This window comes from Mustela putorius, unplaced genomic scaffold, assembly GCF_011764305.1.
Source record: "Mustela putorius furo isolate JIRA1106 unplaced genomic scaffold, ASM1176430v1.1 tig00537255_pilon_pilon_pilon, whole genome shotgun sequence".
Classification (NCBI taxonomy): Eukaryota; Metazoa; Chordata; class Mammalia; order Carnivora; family Mustelidae; genus Mustela; species Mustela putorius.
In genome coordinates, this window is record NW_025422394.1 from 911,406 (window position 1) to 930,379 (window position 18,974).

The 18,974-nt window shown below is 36.8% G+C and overlaps 1 long non-coding RNA gene across 1 annotated transcript; it reads right to left on the bottom strand.

Moving 5' to 3' along the window:
- Positions 1 to 1,853: 1,853 nt before the first annotated feature.
- On the bottom strand, positions 1,854 to 15,609 carry LOC101684824. Its single transcript, XR_199887.2, has 4 exons — positions 15,552 to 15,609; positions 12,310 to 12,556; positions 3,448 to 3,536; positions 1,854 to 2,123 (listed from the first exon to the last, which is right to left on the bottom strand). It is a non-coding gene; the product is annotated as an uncharacterized LOC101684824 (long non-coding RNA).
- Between the last annotated feature and the right edge of the window lie 3,365 nt (positions 15,610 to 18,974).

Sequence of the window (18,974 nt, forward strand, 5' to 3'; positions counted from 1 at the left end):
CTTTGTCTTTACTAGTTTGTCTCTTACTTGCCTACTGAATTCTTAAACCTTTGCTTCTATAGTGTAGCCAGCATCTTAGGGTGGAATATTCATTTGCATAGTTTATCCCATGTGAAATCAGAAATTCCTTGATGGGTATGTCACATCCCATTCACAATAGCCAACAGTATCCTAGATATAGTAAGTGCTCAATAACTGTTTATTGAATTAACCAACTGAACTCATCTCTGCGTTATGAAACTTCTGTTCTAAGGGAAGTATAAATGGGATCTATCCCAGTACATAACTGTATTACTATAGAGAAAAAAAGAAATGCTGTTGTTTCTAATAGTAAATATAACAAAGAAATTTGAGGCATCTGAAAATATTTACCCCATAAAGAATCCTATGAGAGAAGTAATACAAACCATATCTTGCTGCTGAAACGTCACAGAAGATTCTGTTTTTGTTGTATTTTTAAATCTCCAAAGACTGTATTATGAAGAATGAGAGAAATATAAAACTGACCGTCTTGGGGAAAACATAAGGTCCAAGGAAGAGATTTCCTTTAAAGAAAGAAAAAGGAGGCAGAGAAGAATAAAAACGAGGCAATGGGCAGGGAGAGATAGTGATGGAAGGAGAAGGAGGGAAAAGAAGGAGAAATGAAGGGAGAGGAAGCAAGCAAGGAAGGAAAGACGGAATGAACTTAGTGCAGGTCATGAAGGAAGATGCTGGTAAAAGATGGTCCTGGCAGTAACCGAAATTCTACCTTGACAGGCAGTGAGGTTAGAAAAAGCAGCATCATTCAAACTGTACAACTAGAAAATAAGCTTATTCTTGTCTGCCCATGGGTATTATACAAAATAGAGGAATAGTGAGTATCATTTTGCTTTTGTTTTTGGGGTTTTTTTTTTATTTGTTTGTTTTGTTTTTTGGAAAGAAAGAGATGCTTAGAAAATTATTTCTTGGGGAAATATTTCCATGAAATGCATTGGGAGATTTCACTTAGACTGCTTGCAATAGATTTTCAACTTAAATAATCTCAATAATTACTAAGATTTTCCAAGGGAAATTCACATTATGTGTTTAGTCTTACCAAATTCAGATATGATGTCCATTTTTCTTCTTATATAGAATGTATCCTATGTGAAATTACCCAGTGTTTGAAAGGAGTTATAGGGTTTGGGACATTCATTTTAGAAAATTAAGTGTTACTAGCGAGGTCCTTTTTCATTTCAGCAGGTTTTCCATTTCATTGGGAATCAATTCCATCTGGTGTTTCTAATCTAGCACTTAAAAGTCATCTTTCAAGTCCTCTGCTCTTGTTTAAACACTAAAATTGTTCAGTACAGACCCAAATCTCCACAAAAGTGACTTTATGGTTCCATTTCATTCTCTCCTCCATCTGCAAAGAATAATTTTGTTTTGTTTTGTTTTCTACCTCAGGAGCACCTAAGTTATACATTTTAAGAAACAGAACTTGAGGGTGCCTAGGTGGCTCAGTCAGGCAAGCATCTGCCTTGGACTCAGGTCCTGATCCTAGGGTCCAGGGATCAAGCCCTATATTGCATTGGGCTCCCTGCTCAGCAGGCAGTCTGCTTATCCTTCTCCCTCTGCCCCCCAACCCATTTGTGCTCACACTATCTCTCGCTCTCAAATAAATGACTGAAAGTCTTTAAAAAGAAAGAAAGAAAGAAAAAAAAGAAACAGACCTTGAGTGCGTTGTTGCCAAGAGCTTCATTATAATGTTAGAATACTCACCTGTGAATACTAGTTAGTGCTACTGCTTATTAACATATGCTTTTCTAATTCAAATGCAATTAGTCATAGGCTAGTCACTGAATATTTAAATTTAATATACATAAATTCCCAAACTACCTGTGAACAGAGCTGTAAGTTAAAGGGATGTGAGAATCTGAAACATAAACAGTTTTTGTTGCTGTACATTTAACATCATTCTAAACTTGTATCACCTGCTTGCTGTGGAGCCAGAAATCATTCTGAAGGTGCTTCCAAGTCTAGATTTTAAACTGAACTGGAAGTTGTAATAGTCTCACCATGAATGTCTGGTATCTTCCCACTTCCCTAAGTTGAAAAATAATGTAGAAATTGCGATGGAGCCGGGAACAGTTGAATCTTCAAAGCTAAAATATAAGTCCAGAGACCACAGAGACGTCAATGTCCATTAGAAGCTTGAAGAAAATAAAAATAAAATCTAGAACAGTACTTGCTTGCTAAACATCAAAATGAACATCAGTATTTTTACTAAACTATGAATAAAACATTAAAAAAAAAACCCTAAGTACTCAGTTCAAAAGTAAATCAAATTTTTGTAATTCTAAAACCACTAATGGCAGTGTGGTATAAGATAAAATACACTGGATCAAATACTGGGATGTTTTGGACTTTTTCTTCTTATTGTGTTTCTTCTGACATGGACTGTTGAAAAAGTCACTTAATCCTCCTAGACCCTGAGCTTCAATTTCTTCATTTGTAAAACAAAGAATCTGGACTAGAAAATAACTAAACTTGCTTACAGAAATAGGCATTTCATTCCATTTGAACTCAAATTTGACTTGTATTTGAATAGCTCTTAAAAAAAAAACCACTATGTATCTGTTATGTGTTTCAGGTTTCAGAATTTAAACTAGTTCCTTATAAGATTAATGTGTCTTCTTTTTCTTTTAAATGATTCCAGATGGAATCATGGGGATGAGCTCAAAGATCTGGATCAATGAAAAAGATTATTTAACCAGTTCTAGAAGACCCACCCATCTTCTTCCAAAATCCTGCAAAACTGTAGGAAGTGGAAGGTAGGGGTCAGCACAGCTCTGCTGGTTCAAGGTATGATTCTTTCACAACTCCCTTGAGCAGACCAAGGAGCCAGAGTATGCCAGTGTGGGAGAAAGCTTCCTCCAACATCATATATCAGAAAGCCCATATCTGGGAATATAATTCAGCTGCTGAAATTAGATATAAGTCATCAGAACCACAAAGGACAAGCCATCTGCCTTTCCTCTCCCACTACATTTCACTGCCTTCCATTAAGAGGCAAAAGTAGAACCAGCCTATGTTCAGGGCTGTGGTCCTACCCTGGTAGTCTTAAGAACGTAGTCAAATAAGACACACAATGCTAATAATCTACATTTAGCAACATAAGAAATGAGAAACAGCTCAGGAAAACCCAATGAGGATCTAAAGCCTGAGAATGGTATATTTCCTAATGATCAAATCTATGTTTGGTCCACTGAGACATATTGCTTCTCTTAGAATACAATACCTTAGACAACAAGTGATATCGTGAGTGATGGCACTTACAAGTAAGACAGAAGAAATACTGCAAGTTTAGCCTCAAGGAACATGTGTAAAGAAAAGCCTTGAGAAGTGATGGCAAACGTGTATGCTATCCCCAATGCTGTGCACACAGCAGACAGTACTAATCGGTAACAGTAGTCTTTTCTGTAGTACCTGGGTCTTTACTTCACAGTCTTTCTCATCAGGCTGGCCCTACCAACTGATCTGAGTTGGCATCTGAGAAAGTCCATTTATCATCTTTCCTAGAGAAGAAAAATAAATAAATAAAACCTCTGTACGGAAAATCATGAGGATCTGCTCCTCCGCTGGCCTCTACTAACAAACAGAGAAGTAAGGAACTTCATATCACTAAGATCTCCTCACCTTTATTGATAAAGATCTAAATAATTATCTAATTGATAAAGATCTCCTCACCTTTATTGATAAAATAATATGAGACTATAATATGGGACTATGAGTAAATGCTAAGTTTCTTCGTGTGTTCTAGCCCTAAATATCTATAATATTAAGCAATGTGGAGTATCTATGAATGATGTAAAAAAGTATGCCTACCATGTATGTAAGTCTAGCAAATGAAGTTACTTATTTAAATAACAAATATTATTGTAATTTTTTTACCTCTTAACGAAGCTGCAGATACTAATTATAAGATTCTTTGTCCAACTGTGGTTGCTTAAGCCAAGAAATATATTCTAGTTCAACACCTTAACAAATGAGGAATCAGAGGTTCAGAGGGATTAATCAATTTGCATAAAATCAACACCAAGACCATTAGCACAATTATTAGATTTTACGCACTTTAGAGAGAGGATTTCCAAACTGCAAACCCAAATCTACTAACAAGCCAGTATCTCTCCTCCAACACTATTAGTCTCTAGGCTTTCTTGTTTGTGATTTCTTTATACCTGAATACATTTATGGTGCCTACGTGCTTTCTTTCAATTCCTTAAAATTTCTCTTGATTCCTTGTTCAATGAACACATGTATTTTAGTCATCTTTTCATACTTGCATTTGCAAGTTTCCCAACTTAGAATCACTGAAATGTTCACTAGCAGGTGGTATACGCTTGGCCCTTAAACAACATGGGTTTGAACTGTGTGGGTCCACTTACATGTAAGTTATGCTAAACACATGACAGTACTTAAAATGTATTTTCTCTTATGATTTTCTTAACATTTTCTTTTCTCCAGCTTCCTTTATTATAAGAATACAGTATGCAATACATATGACATACAATATATGTGTTCAACTGACTGCTTATCTTATTGATAAAGCTTCCATTTAAGAGTCGACATTAGAAGTTTTGGGATAGGGGCATCTGGGTGGCTCAGTGGTTTAAAGCTTCTGCCTTTGGCTCAGGTCATGATCCCAGGGTCCTGGGATCAAGCCCCACTTCGGGCTTTCTGCTCCACAGGGAGCCTGCTTCCTCCTTTCTCTCTGCCTGCCTCTCCACCTACTTGTAAACTCTATCTGTCAAATAAATAAATAAATAAATAAAATCTTAAAAAAAATTAAAAAGAAGTTTTGGGATAGTCAAAAGTTACATGTAGATTTTCAGTTGCACAGGAGGTTGATGCCCCAACTCTTACACTGTCCCAAGGTCAACTTTGACCTTTGAAACTTCCTTTACTGCACCATAACTAAACTAAGGAAAACTTAACCTAACAGAAGCTCTGTGGAATCCAAAAGGCAGCCATTTATTGCTCCCTTTTTGTTTACTGACCTTTCTATTTTCTGTCTGCATGTGATTGCTATATATGAATCTATAAGCAGTAATGATTTAACTCACTTAAAAATAATAATATGTCACTATGTTTGCTGTCTAATTTTGAATCTAATTTTCGTGCTTCATGTTGATTTAATAAAGATGGCAGAGGCATTTCGGTTGTGTATGAAATGTAATGGACACAAATTCACCTAGTGACAATATACTTATGGTATTACAATCCAGGACCATCCAAGCGATGGAAACAAAGTGAGGTATGACATTTAACATAAGTAAATATGAGTGAGAAGTTAGATATGAAGTTGGGGGATCTGAATTCCATCCTCAAATTTCACACTAAAGTTATAGACTTGCACAATTGCCCTCACTTCCTTGAGCCCCAGCTATAAAGTAAAAAAGTTCAGCTGCTTTCTAAGATCACATTCATATTTGTCATTTTATGACTAATACTGCCACGAGAAGCCCCAATACTTCTTTCCCATGGGTGGCAGCTCTCTCTGGGCATCTGCGTAATTTTTAACATGGCAGCCTACACCAGTCACTGGTCCTGTGCTTACCCAGCATGACTCACTGCCAGTCTGGTTGCAGAGCCTCCTGTTCTGTGACTAATCCCAAACATCCTAGGCAGGACTTGGTGACAGCCTGTTTTCAACAAAAAGGAAGAAAACTTCTGGTTTCCACTTTCAGTCTTCCCCCAACAAAGTTAAGAACCTATGCACCACTATGTCCTCCAGTGCAAAGGGCCAGGCCTGCTGACACAGGAACACTTTATAAAGCATCTGGAAAAGTCCCACAATTCCATAAAGCAGACGGAACCACACTAAGAAGGAATCTTAAGGATTTTCACATTTTCTAACCCAACCCTTTCATATTACATTGAAGAATGCAGTGGAAATGTCAGGAGTAGAACCAAGCATTTTTGAGCCAGGCCAGTGTGCTCACATGGGGAAAATATGCAGAACAGGGAGAACTAACCATTTATACTCTCAATGGGTTTGGGTGTGTGGCTCTATAAAGCATTCCAACATACCGTGTTTTCTTAACATTCACATTAAAACTTAGAAATCTCCACATATTTATTGTTACAGTGAGGCAGTATAATATGAGAGAAAAGTTAGTTGTTCAAAAATTATGTGTCTCCTTCACTTAGTGATTGTTGGCCAAGTTAACTTCTTTGCACTTCACTTTATCATCTGAAAAATGGCACTAAAAATGCCTTTATCAGATTCTGTTGACAGATAACTAATGTTACCTAGCATTAGTAGCACTGCATGTTTCACACATTCCTTAACATGTTCAAAAGGTATGTACTGTCTGCTGGTCACAATAAATCCTACAAATTTAAGCATCTCTTCAATGTGACTTTGGAACAATATCCTAAAATGTGCTAACTGTGAAGACTCTCAAGAAAACATTTTCCTACAATGAAGGACACTGTGCCCCCAAGACAATGAGAGCCATCCTACACTGAAACATTATTGGGGATTTGAGAAGAAACTGTCTTATTTAAACTTGTTTTAAAATAATGAAATAGAAGAATGTTCTTATTTTTGTGAACTCAAGGTAGTATAGGATAGGTTTCAAATCTACCAATTCCTGATGGTGAAGCAGAAATAATGTCTGAGAACATTAATCTAGACATAGCAATCTGAACGGACACACGTGTACATGTTATAAAAGTAAGTATCAGCTGCAAAGGTATTACTAACATAAAAATCAGACTTTTGTACACATGTATCTTAAAGGTCCACTTCCACAGAAAGCTGTTTAGTTTTAGTATACTTTAATATCTACAGCTTTTAGTCCCAAACTGAGAGCAAGCCACATAGCACATTTGCAAGGATATTTCCATTTGCAAATGATATCATGGTGGAACCCAAATGAGCCTTTAAGACCACCTAATACAAACTTTTCACTTTATAGATGCATAACTGGAGGGACTGAAAGGTTATGTGGCTTTTTGCTGAAAGTAAAAAGCAAAAAAAGGCTGAGACTGGGTTAGAATTGAATGCACCCCACTAGACTTCTGGCCCAGACTCTTCCCTGGAGCCATGGGGTTTAACTTACACTATATCAGAGGCAGGGTTAAGAAAGAACCACCTTAAAAAAAAAAAAAAATCACTCTACATTAGAGTGAGCCTATTCTCAAAAAAAAAAAAAAAAAAAAATCCTCCTATCCTGTCAATATTTTATCTTACTTCTGCACAATTAGTAGAACTTTTTAAATGGTTTTCTTCTTTCATGACTTTTTTGAAAGTATCATTTAATTGCACCCTGTCCACAGGGTTTGTAAGTGCTTGGAAAAAGTAGTTCCAGAAAGATTATACATTGTTCTTCTCTTCTCCATTATCAAAGATGTCCACAACTCTAAACATGCTTTTCTCAATAGTTTGGGCTCTGACTTCTGCAAGTAATCTGTCTAGATAAGATTTACAAAAACAAAAATGGGAGATGGCTCTTTTTTACTGCAATAAGGTGCTGACAGTTTTGTCTTAACCTACGGACCACTGAAAATGTTCTCCTAGGAACTAGACCAACTATGAATAAGATAATATAAAAAAAAAATCAGCATAGGGTTATCAGGGTCAGGCCAGGGAGGAAGAACAATATTTTTGTTGTTGTATCAAACCAGAGACAGTAACTTCTCATCTCAGATCAATATAAAATATAATCCTAGAATCAAATAATAATGCTTGATTTGGAGAAACTGCTTTGTCAGTGGAACCTCTGAAATGATATATGGAACTATATTTTTATGCACTTTGAGTTTATAATTATAAAAATCAATAATGTTAAATAATTGCCCATGCACTATTTTACACATGCATTAATCACACATAAAATAAAAAATGTAAAGTGTTCTTCAAAAATTCAGGGCAAGCTAGATAGTTATAAAATAAATGATACATGAAAGAACCTTAAAAGTTCCTTAAAGGAATTCCATTATTTTGCTGTTATTATTAAGACACAAACTCTTCAGGATTTATCATTCTAAAATTTGTATGTAGTAAGTGTCCTGTCAACCCCAGTCAATGAATCCTGTATCTTGGTTAATTAGAAACTTCATGAGAGAATTACTTAGATTCTGCACATAAAAACCAATACAGATGGTCCCAGACTTAACAGTAGTTTGAATTAATGATTCTCAACTTTATGATGGTGTGAAAGCAATAGCATTCAGTAGAAACCGAACTTTGAATTTGGACCTTTTCCCAGGCTAGCAATATGCGGTACGACTCTCTGATGATTCTACACAGCATCAGAGAGCTGTAGCCTGCAATCAGCCCCACAATCTTGAGGACACACAACCAATACCCTGACAACCATTCGGTTTCTATACAACCATTCTATTTTTCATTTTCAATACAATAGTCAATACATTTCATGAGGTAGTCAACATTTTATCATAAAATGGGCTTTCTTTTAGATGATTCTGCCCAATAGCTTATCGAGCACATTGAAGCTAAGCTATGTGATGATGTTTGGTTGATTGAGAGTACTAAATGCTTTTTCAATTTAAGATGTTTTTAACTGAGAATGGGCCTAATGGGGATGTAACCCCATCTTAAGCCAAGCAAGATCTGTATTCCACATCACTGGAATAGAATAACATATACTTAATAATGATACTGGTGATAATTCAAGCTAATATTTATAGAAGGCTTACCAGAGCTTAGACACTATGTATCTTTACAACTTCATTTTATAGGTAAAAAACTGTGAAGCTCAGAGAGGTTAAGTAACTTACTCAAAATTATACAACTACAAAGTAGCAAATTTAAGCTTGCATTTTAGGTCCATGTGACACCAAAATGCATGTTCTTAACTACTACACTTGCCCACAATTTGATCTTTCATAATGACTTTAACCCATCATTGAGAACAATAATCATTATGAAGATATTCAGAATCACTGGATAGAGGTAGTACTACTGATAGACTGTTGAATCAAATATTGTGGTACCAGTTTTTCCACAAGGATTGTTATCTGTATCATCTGAAATGAATATGGGAGAAAATTCTGCTCAAAAATAGCACGTTATGTTAAAAACACACTAGATCTAAAATCTTAACACAACACGAATGGTAAACATGGCATTTTCCTAGATGACTAGACACATACTAAATGATGAGGACTTTCAACATCAGCTGAGCCATCAGAGAAATTTTTCAAAGACAAATCATTCACTGATTCTGACTCAAAATAATAAATACCACTTCAGACTGAAATATTCTCTTTGTCAACCTTCCTGAATATAAATTATACTTTTGAGAAGCACATAAGCAGATATGGCTAGAGTAAACAAACAAATCTAAAAGAGAAAACATAAATTAATGAATTATATTTCTATTCTAATTTCAAATAAATTATAATGTTTGATACTACTGTCTATTAGTTTTTATGTTTCTACTAAAAACCTTGATTCCTAAAAGTAAGAGAAAGAAAATCATCTAAATACTTAACAGGGGAACATAAAAAGTATGGAACATCCATAACTTAATACAGCCATATTAAAAAATCATATTAACATAATACTATGGATATATTTCTAAAATATATTACCCGAATAAAAATATTACATATTATAGGACACCTGGGTGGCTCAGTCAGTTAAGCTGCTGCCTTAGGCTTGGGTCATGATCCCAGGGTCCTGGGATTGAGTCTCACATCGGGCTCCCTGCTCATCAGCGAGCCTGCTTCTCTCTCTGCCTCTGCCTGCCACTCTGCCTGCTTGTGCCTTCCTTCTCTCTCTCTCTCTGACAAATAAATAAATAAATAAAATATTTTTTAATGTGACATATTATAATGTAAACATCATACTCAACAGTGAAAAACTGAGAGCTTTTCTTCTAACATCAGGAATAAAAAGAAGAATGTCCACATTCACCACTGTTGATCAACATAGTACTGGAAGTTCTACCCACAGCAATCAGACAAGAAATAGAAAGCATCCAAATTGGTAAGAAGTAAAACTGTCACTATTTGCAGATAGCCTGATGCCATATATAGAAAACTCAAAAGACCACCAAGAAACTACTATAACTGATAAACTAATTCAATAAAGTCCCAGGATACAAAGTTGATAACTGATACATTTCTATTCACTGATAACAAAGTAGGGGGAAAAGAGATAAAGAGAACAACCCCATTTACAACTGCACCAAAAATAATAAGATACATAGAAATAAACATAACTAAAGAGGTAAAAGACCTCTACTTCAGAAACTATAAAACATCAAAGGAAGAAGTTGGAGATGACAAAAACAAATGGGAAAATATTCCATGCTCATAAACTGGAAGAACCAATATGTCCATATGACCCAAATCAATCTACAGATTTAGTGGAATCCTTATCAAAATACCTACAACATTTTTCACAGAACCAGGATGATACTAAAATTTGCATGGAACCACAAAAGATCCCAATTAGCCAAAACAATCTTGAGAAAGAAGAATTGGAGATATCATAATCCCAGATTTCAATATATACTATGGAGCTGTAATAATCAAAACTGTATGGTACTAAATCATAGTATGATGCAAATTTTGTGTAAATATGAAAAGAAAAAAAAAAGACTAAGTCTGAACAGCTCAAAACGTAAACAGAGCTCTCATCCAATGATGGAATGGTCTTCCTTCCTTTTGGTCTTCCTTTATTTCCCACACTTGCTGCTTTCTTACATTCTTTTACCAATTTGTATTATCTAAAAATACGCTCTAAGAAAATTTGACTTGGTTAGTAACTATCTTTATTGACACAGGTAGAACAGAAAAGCACCAATCTGTAATCCTAACTACTTGGATTCAAAGGCTGACTCCATCACTTACCAGCTGTGTAACTGGGTCTTTACTTACGCCAGTCTCATTTTCACAGCCCTTATGAGAATGAGTTAATATATGCAAAGTGATTAAAACAATGCCTGGCACACGGTCAGGACTCAACATACGCCAACTCTTGTAGTTGTTGTTGATGTTGCTAATTCTATTATTGGAGAATATTGATTCAACCAGTGGCCCTGCTGCAAAAAACCAAAAACAACAACAACAAAAACCATGTATTTTAATCAAGATAAATGTATTATTAAAAACAAATGACTGTCCCGACAAGAGAAGTACATAGATGACACAGCCAAACATATACTGAATCTAAATTATTCTCTACTTACGAAAATAAATTTGAGAATTTTAACAATATCAGATTTTTTCAAACAAACATTGCTACTTTTCTGTTTGTTTGTTTGTTTTTATTCTTATCCCATCATATATCCATGAATGATCCTTTGTATACCTCTCTAGGTTGACCACAGTCATTCTTTCCTTAAAACAAAATGATTCTATGATCAGGTAAGTAGTTTAATTAAAGGCAACAGAAAACTGATGCTAGCTTTGTGATATATGCAATGTCAACCCAGCAATGTCTATAAGTAAAGGGATAAAGAACTTCACCAGAGCAAAGATAATGTTCAAGGTCCATCATTACCACACCAGAAAAATCTATGGCATGGGCAACTTACTTGGCAATAATAAGGGTGATCAAACCCATCATAGAAAACTCAATGGACATCTCTCTGGTACAGTAATAATTGGGCTTTCTTTTTTCTTCCTACTGAAATAGAAACTTCCATGATACCAGACCTCCCCTTGTCATGCCAGGGCTTACCCCAAACATATATAATACAGAGAATACACTTTTCCTTGCTATGTCTCCTAAGTAAAAAATAAAACTCAATTTTTTTTCAGGAAAAGGCAAATGTTACTTTGCCTCCCTACTTCTACCTTAACGCAAAACTACTAAACATCATTGTTTGGCATACAGTAGGCTTCTCAAAGTTAATATTTTCTGAGTGAATTAAGCCTTCTGATTTCTCACATTATTCAGAGATGTAAGAAACTGCAAACACATGCTTCCTAGATACAAACTGTGAAGTGTTATTTCTTCCAATCTGAAACATTAGCTCCATATCTAGTCCTAAAGGATGTTTTGAGTGAGAAGTGAGGTAGTCTGCCCAGGTTCCACAGTTTGTGGCCAAGAGGAAAACTACATTGAGTTATACATAACTTCACTGGACATCATGTGATAGTCTTTCCCCAAACAGAATTCTTAAGGTAATTTCTTTGAATATGTGATTAACTACAAGAAACTAGATTTGACCTTATGTTTAAGTAAAAATAACTCAAAACTGTTTTAAGCACACATAGAAAGTAATTTCTATATTTAATGATTTGATTATGTTGAATCAAATGAAATGATAGAGATTTGAAAACAAATTTGGCAAGGAGACTCACCTCAAATATTATCTCTTTCAAATCCTGTTTTATACTAAAACTATGTTTTAATGAAGAGTCAAAGGCAATCAGCGCCACTATATTGCCTCCTTTAATCCCTATGACACTAGAAGAGTACAGGTGTCTTCTCAACTCTCTATCTGGTCCTTCTCCATTGCTTTACAGGCTTGCTGTTCTTTTGTGCACCCGGACTTGTACATGGCTATGGGGGGGGGGGTCTTCACAATTCCATGTTCAATCTTCTGTCCTGTTTGTTGACATTAAAAAACACATTCATTCTCTGGCCAGTGCTTCAGCTATCAACCCCTGGCGGGCAACTCCCACTCCCAAACATAGCGCCCTGTGTGTGCTTCTGAGCCCATTGCAGGTTCATTTCAATGTCCTACCGTCTCACTCAAGCTGAAAATGCTTAGCCCCAAATTCGCCACGTTTCCTTCACTGCCTTTTTTTTTTTTTTAAGATTTTATTTATTTATTTGACAGGGAGAAATCACAAGTAGGCAGAGAGACAGGCAGAGAGAGAGAGAGAGAGAGAGGAGGAAGCAGGCTCCCTGCTGAGCAGAGAGCCCGATGCGGGACTCGATCCCAGGACCCTGAGGTCATGACCTGAGCCGAAGGCAGCGGCTTAACCCACTGAGCCACCCAGGCGCCCCTCCTTCACTGCCTTTTGAATACAGATTTCATCAGACTCAAAAAGTCCGTGACAGGCCTTTGTGTGAACTTAACGCGGTGCCATTTTGAGGAGTGAATGAACAGAGTCTCTATTCTCAATAAGAAATTAGCTGTCAAAGGAACTGAAATGAGGGGGAAATGTAATAAAGAGAAAGAGAGTTCACATTTATTTGAATATTTCACAATACTGGGGGCTTCCTTGTTTTGACTGCCCAACATCTTTGGACATATTCCTACATTTGGGGGGTTTTCTCATACTGAAAGTTCAGTTTTAGAAGCCAGATAACTGAGAGACTACCTTTTACCTGGATGCCAAACTAGAAGAACTGGGTTTCTGGCAGGAGTGGTTAGGGAGGCATTTGATTCATCAGCTTCCAAAGGCACATACCTGGCGTCACAGGTTATGAGAAGCCATGTGATCAGAGAGAAGTCCTTGGGTATGACCAGGTAGCCCCAGCACTAGGCTGTCTGGCACCCTCCCAGAGATTTTGGAAGCTCACTACTATCTGCCAATATGTTCTTCTTTCTGATTAAACTAGCCTATGCATATTCTGTTATGGGCAACTAAGAGCCCTGTCCAATACTCACATTTAAGTATTGAAACTCTTTTCATTCACAGAAGCACAAACTGAGCATTAAGAAAAAGTGGTCAGTTTCAAAAACAGTTGCATTTATCTTCACCCTAGGCCATTTTAGCATAACAACCTATGTTTGCCCTGCTAGAGAGCCACATAAAATCCATGCTTCCATGAAATGGGAATGCTGAAGCTCTTAGCTCGTATGAATAAAAATTTCACCATGATTAATCAAGAGTATTTAGTGTTTCTTCTGAAAAATAACTTAGAATAGTTAATTAGCTGATAGAAGTTTATAAAAATCTCTTTTCTTTACACCAAGGGCACAATGAACCAAAGAACTTTAAAATCTAGTTCCCTAAATAGATGTCCCAAGGTCACCAGTCATCAAGGTGTTATGGTTATGAGTAAAAGAGACTAGTCAGTAGCATGAGCTCTAGTATAAGAAGATCTAAATTTGAATCCCAACTCTATCACTCATTAATTTTGTCACCTAGAATATAAACCATGTATCTACACATCAGCTTCTTCATCTGAAAAAAAAGAAATTATAGGACCTACTTCAAATAAGTGTTTAAAAGTATTTCTGCTACAGAAAAGATATGGAAGGTGCTTAGCACACTGACCATAACGTATTAAGTCCTCACTAAGTGTCATCTACTGGGATGTCTAGTAGCTTCACTGGCAATGATGATGATAATGATACCATAATAATACAAGGGAGTCTAGCATGTAACACCTTTGACTAAGCCCTGTACTAGTAGTCTATTACAGTAGAGTCTTTTAGTATTAAACATCTCAGTTCTTCCAAATGTCTTCTCTTGTTCATTCAGGGGATTATTACTTCTGATTCTAAACTGCCCACTCTCCTTGCCTGAGAAAAACGCACCTGGGGATAAGTTGCCTGACTGAAAATCTGTGCAGCTCTCGATGGGCTGTTTTTTGCTTTGTTTTGCTTTGTGCCTGAAAACAGCTTTTCTGTACCAGTGCCCCGTCGAGGGTATTTTGGCTTCAGACTAGAAGGACAGTGAGCTACTGCAATGGCATTTTATAGAGAGCCTCAGAGTTTCCAAATATTCGTTTTTAGCCAGTGTTTCCAGCTGGGGTCCATTTCCAGTGTCTAGGGGAAAACAAATATTTGTCTTGGGATTGTAGGGTTCCAAGCATTTTGCAAATGTTTTCACCTAATACTTCCCATGGAAAATATCATCTCTGGTAAACGTTAACTTAAAAAGTAAGCTGTTTATCTAGCAAAAAAAAAAAAAAAAAAAACCCTGTTGTAGTAAAAACACAATCTTGTCAAGTATTTGCAAGCATATATGCGGGTTTTTTCACCATTGTAACCGTGGTCATGATGCGCTTTGGTTTGATACCTCAGGTTTCCTTTGTTTAACATCATCTGTTAAAAAATGGTTGTCAGGCCTTGTTTAGTATTATCACCCCTTTGAGAATCGGATGTATGTTGTCTACCATTTCCTCAGAAAACGAAATTGCCAGATACATAATGTATGTCTGCCTACAGAACAATGATGCGTGGCTAATGATTTAAAGTTCTATTTTAAAATGCATAATAAATTACCTGTTTATTGGCATCCTGTTAATCAGAAAACTCCAGAAAGTAGTTTTGTGCCAGAATAATGACACATATTCAAAATAATGATCCTGCCTCTGTGAACCCCGTGAATCCACCTGTGGATATCTGCCTTCAAGCCTTCCTACTCAAAGCACAATCCTTGGACCAGCACCATCATCATCACATGGGAGAGTGTTAGATATGCAGAAGCCCGGCCCCCAACTCTCCAACCCACACCTGCTGAATCAGAATGGGAACATTTTTGTGTACTTAGTTATTTATATATGTATTTATTTATCTTGTATTATGTTCAATTAGCCAACATATAATACATCATTAGTTTCTGCTATAATATTCTATGATTCATTAGTTGCATAAAATACCCAGTGCTCATCACAACATGCGCCCTCTTTAGGCACTTACAAGAAGATACCCTACTGATTCCTCTGTACATTAAATCTTGTGAAACACTGCTTTGGGTGTATGAACAGTCTTTTAAGAACCTCCAGTCTCCAAGATTCTTTCAGTGTTGAGTCACAAGTTAAATTCTAATAGTGCCTTCTAGAAGCCCCCAACATAATGTATATGAACAAATACAAATTAAATGCTAACAATTTCTTCATTTTCTCAACAAATATTTACTGGGCATCCACTGCGTGCCAGGCATTGTTTCAAGGCTCTATCCTCATTCTACAGGGGAAACACAGATAAACAAGTATGCAAATAAAAATGTAATCTGTCAGATGCTCCTTAGTGCTATGACGTAAAACAGAGCAAGACGGGTATGACAGAGAATGCTGGTGGTGACCAGAAAAACCTGTGGGTAAGATGGCATCTGAGCAAAAACCTGGAGAAAGTAAGGAGTGAGACTTGTACTACAGGAAAGAAGAGCTTTCCAGTAGACGGCGAAGTAAAGTAAAAACCCTGAAGCAGGAAGGTATTTGGTGCATCTGAAGGTTCAAGGAGGGGCTCTGAACCCCCTACCAAAAACAAGTAGAAAAACAAGAGGGAGCAGGTGAAAGCAACGAGGTGGGATAAGGGTGGTCATGGAAGTACTAACAATCACTGACGACGTGTACCAATTGCTTACAAACATGAGGAAGGACAGTGTGACAAGTCCAGATGGGTTCAGTGGAGGGGAAGACTGCCCCCTCTCTTCCACTCAGTCAGGGACAGTCTGAGATTTTGGTAGGGGGTTCAGAGTCTTTTTGAAATACAACCTACTCCCATCAGAAAGCAATTTATTCATCTTTATTTTGTGGGGGGGAGGGACTTAGGGTTAAAATATAGTTGTTAAGGACCTCTGGCAAAAACCAGATTCTGTTTCAGAGGGTCTGGCACATACTTGGCAGGCAACACACTAAACTGGAATGAAACAATAATCCCATGGCTGGCTATAATTCAGAACCCTATCTTGGCTACCTTTTTAGGCTTATGTTCATAATTATTCTAGACCACATTTCGACAGTATCCTAGCCATCTTGTCTGAACATCTGTTTCAGGAACTCTTCTGCCTTTGGCCAGTGTGTGCTCTCATTGCAGACAGCACACCAGATGACCAGCCCTGTCCCCTTCATATTGTGCATACACATCTTGCGTTTTTGAGTCTATGCCAAGTTCCTGTTGGGAGACACAAGGTTTTGGTAACCAGGGATATGTGTTTCTCTTGTTGCCACATGTAAACCACATGAAAGGAATCATGACTATATTGCTTAAGAAGTAATGCCAGTAACTGTAAAGATCAGCCTAGCCTACAAATAACGGCTATCAATTTGTACAACCTTTGTACATGGGATAATCTAATCCATGCTAATCTCTCTCTGTTATGGCAATGAAGATGCTATAATCACTCCTTACACAGAAAGGCTTCAATCACATTAATGTTCCATGTCAGCTCTATCTTAAAATATTTCCTTTTCCTCATCCAGCATGAAAAGTGAATAAATCTGTCTGTGCTGAATAAGCCTCCCCAGGATTCTCGATTTAATCTAGCCAAAATGGAATTTACCAGTCAAAATATCTAAATAAAAACAAGGACGAAAGGGGGCCACTATTCACTCAGAGAAAGGTATAATCCGCCTTAATAAAATTAACTTACAAAAAGAAAAATCATGGGATTATTTACAGAAAATTTCCTTTTCCCACTCAATTATTTGTAGAATATTGGAGCCAGATAGGACCAATGAAGGTCATCATTTACAGGTGAGAAAATGGTGGCTGAAGGAGGCAAAAACATGTTGCTCAAAAATGAAACACTCTGTGGTGGGAGAAAAAGCACCAGACCAAGGTCCTTCATCATCCAGATAGCCTGCCGCCACCACCACACACACACTCCCCAGGTCTGTCCGAGGGGGACATAGTAGGAAGGAAGCCTCTCTGATTTGTTCCAAAATATTTTCATATATATCATTAACTATGGGGGGTGGGGAGACCACCCACATTTAAAATGGCAAGAACCAATGCTAATCAAAAATCAATTAGAAATGAAGATAAAGCATTTTTTGAAATTCTAATACAAGTTGATAGGTAAATTGGATTTGATTTTTCAAAAATTAATTTTAATTTAATTTAATTTAATTCTCACAACTCTCAAGAACATGTCTCTTGTACCACAGGAGGTACTCTTCTAATCTTAGTGAATATTTCTAAGGAATCACCTAGTCCCTCTGTTCCATATTTGACCTATTTTCATTCTGCAGGTGGTTGGTATACAGAGAGTAGAAAACGCTGCCAATCAAAATCTGACTTTGTAAAACTTTAAACCTTTTAGAAAAGCAATCAGCACAAAATGTGGCTTCATACCTGTGACTGAAATTACATGAAGGAACAAAAAGTGCCAAGAAAAGCTAGAAAAGCTAGCTAACCCCAATTAGTATTTATATTTGCAAACTTCAGAAAGTTGTGTCAACCAATAAATTATTTCACAAGATGTGTCAGTGAATAAAGTATATGACCGGACATCCAAAACATGATAAACATTTAAAAATCCCATTGACAGTTCCTCTGTCATATAAGTTATAAATCCTCTGCTTATAAGTCATCATCAGAAACTCTTGTCACTAGTGTGGCTATACTTTCCCAGTACATAGCAATGATCCTAGGATATTACCAGATACCTGCATGTCTACTTTTGTATCATTCTGGTGCTGATGGATTTTCTTGGGTTCTGGCTGTTCACATTGGTAATGCTCAACAAAAAAGAGTACTGTACTAGCAAGAGCACTTTGGTTCCTAATGACCATAGATAACACATTCCATTTTCAGTGATCTGCTCGGTAGAATCTTCTATGTGTTGAAAGATCCACTCACAAACATAGCCCTCTCATTTTACAGACTAGAAAACTGAGATGTTTAATGATTTTCCCAAAGGCTATTATAGTTTGTTCATGCAAATCCAGGCCAGGAACTTGGGTCTCCTGGCTCCTTATCAGCTGCTGTTTCTACTGTGTCAAACTACCTCCTTTATGAGTCATCCCCCTACTGTAGGATAGAAACTTACTTTATCCTCCAAATCCAATTCAAATGGCCTACATTTCAAGTCACCCATAATTGCTAACTTGAATAAGAAGTTTAAAAGCAACTGCTTCCTCTATTACACTGGAAATTCTGGCTCAATGACTATAAATGTCTAGCTCACAACGTTGAACAAAAAGCCAGCCTATCTATCCATAATTTTCTGGTTTTTTTTTTTTCTTTTTTTTCCTTTTCTTTTTTTGTACCCTACTGGGTTATCTCTAAGCAAGCATTTCCAAGGCTGTGTGGCACAGGATAAACCCAGCATCCTGTAGCAAGAGAACACATTCACCAACCCAAGGCTTCTGATTCAACTCAAACCTATGGCTTATT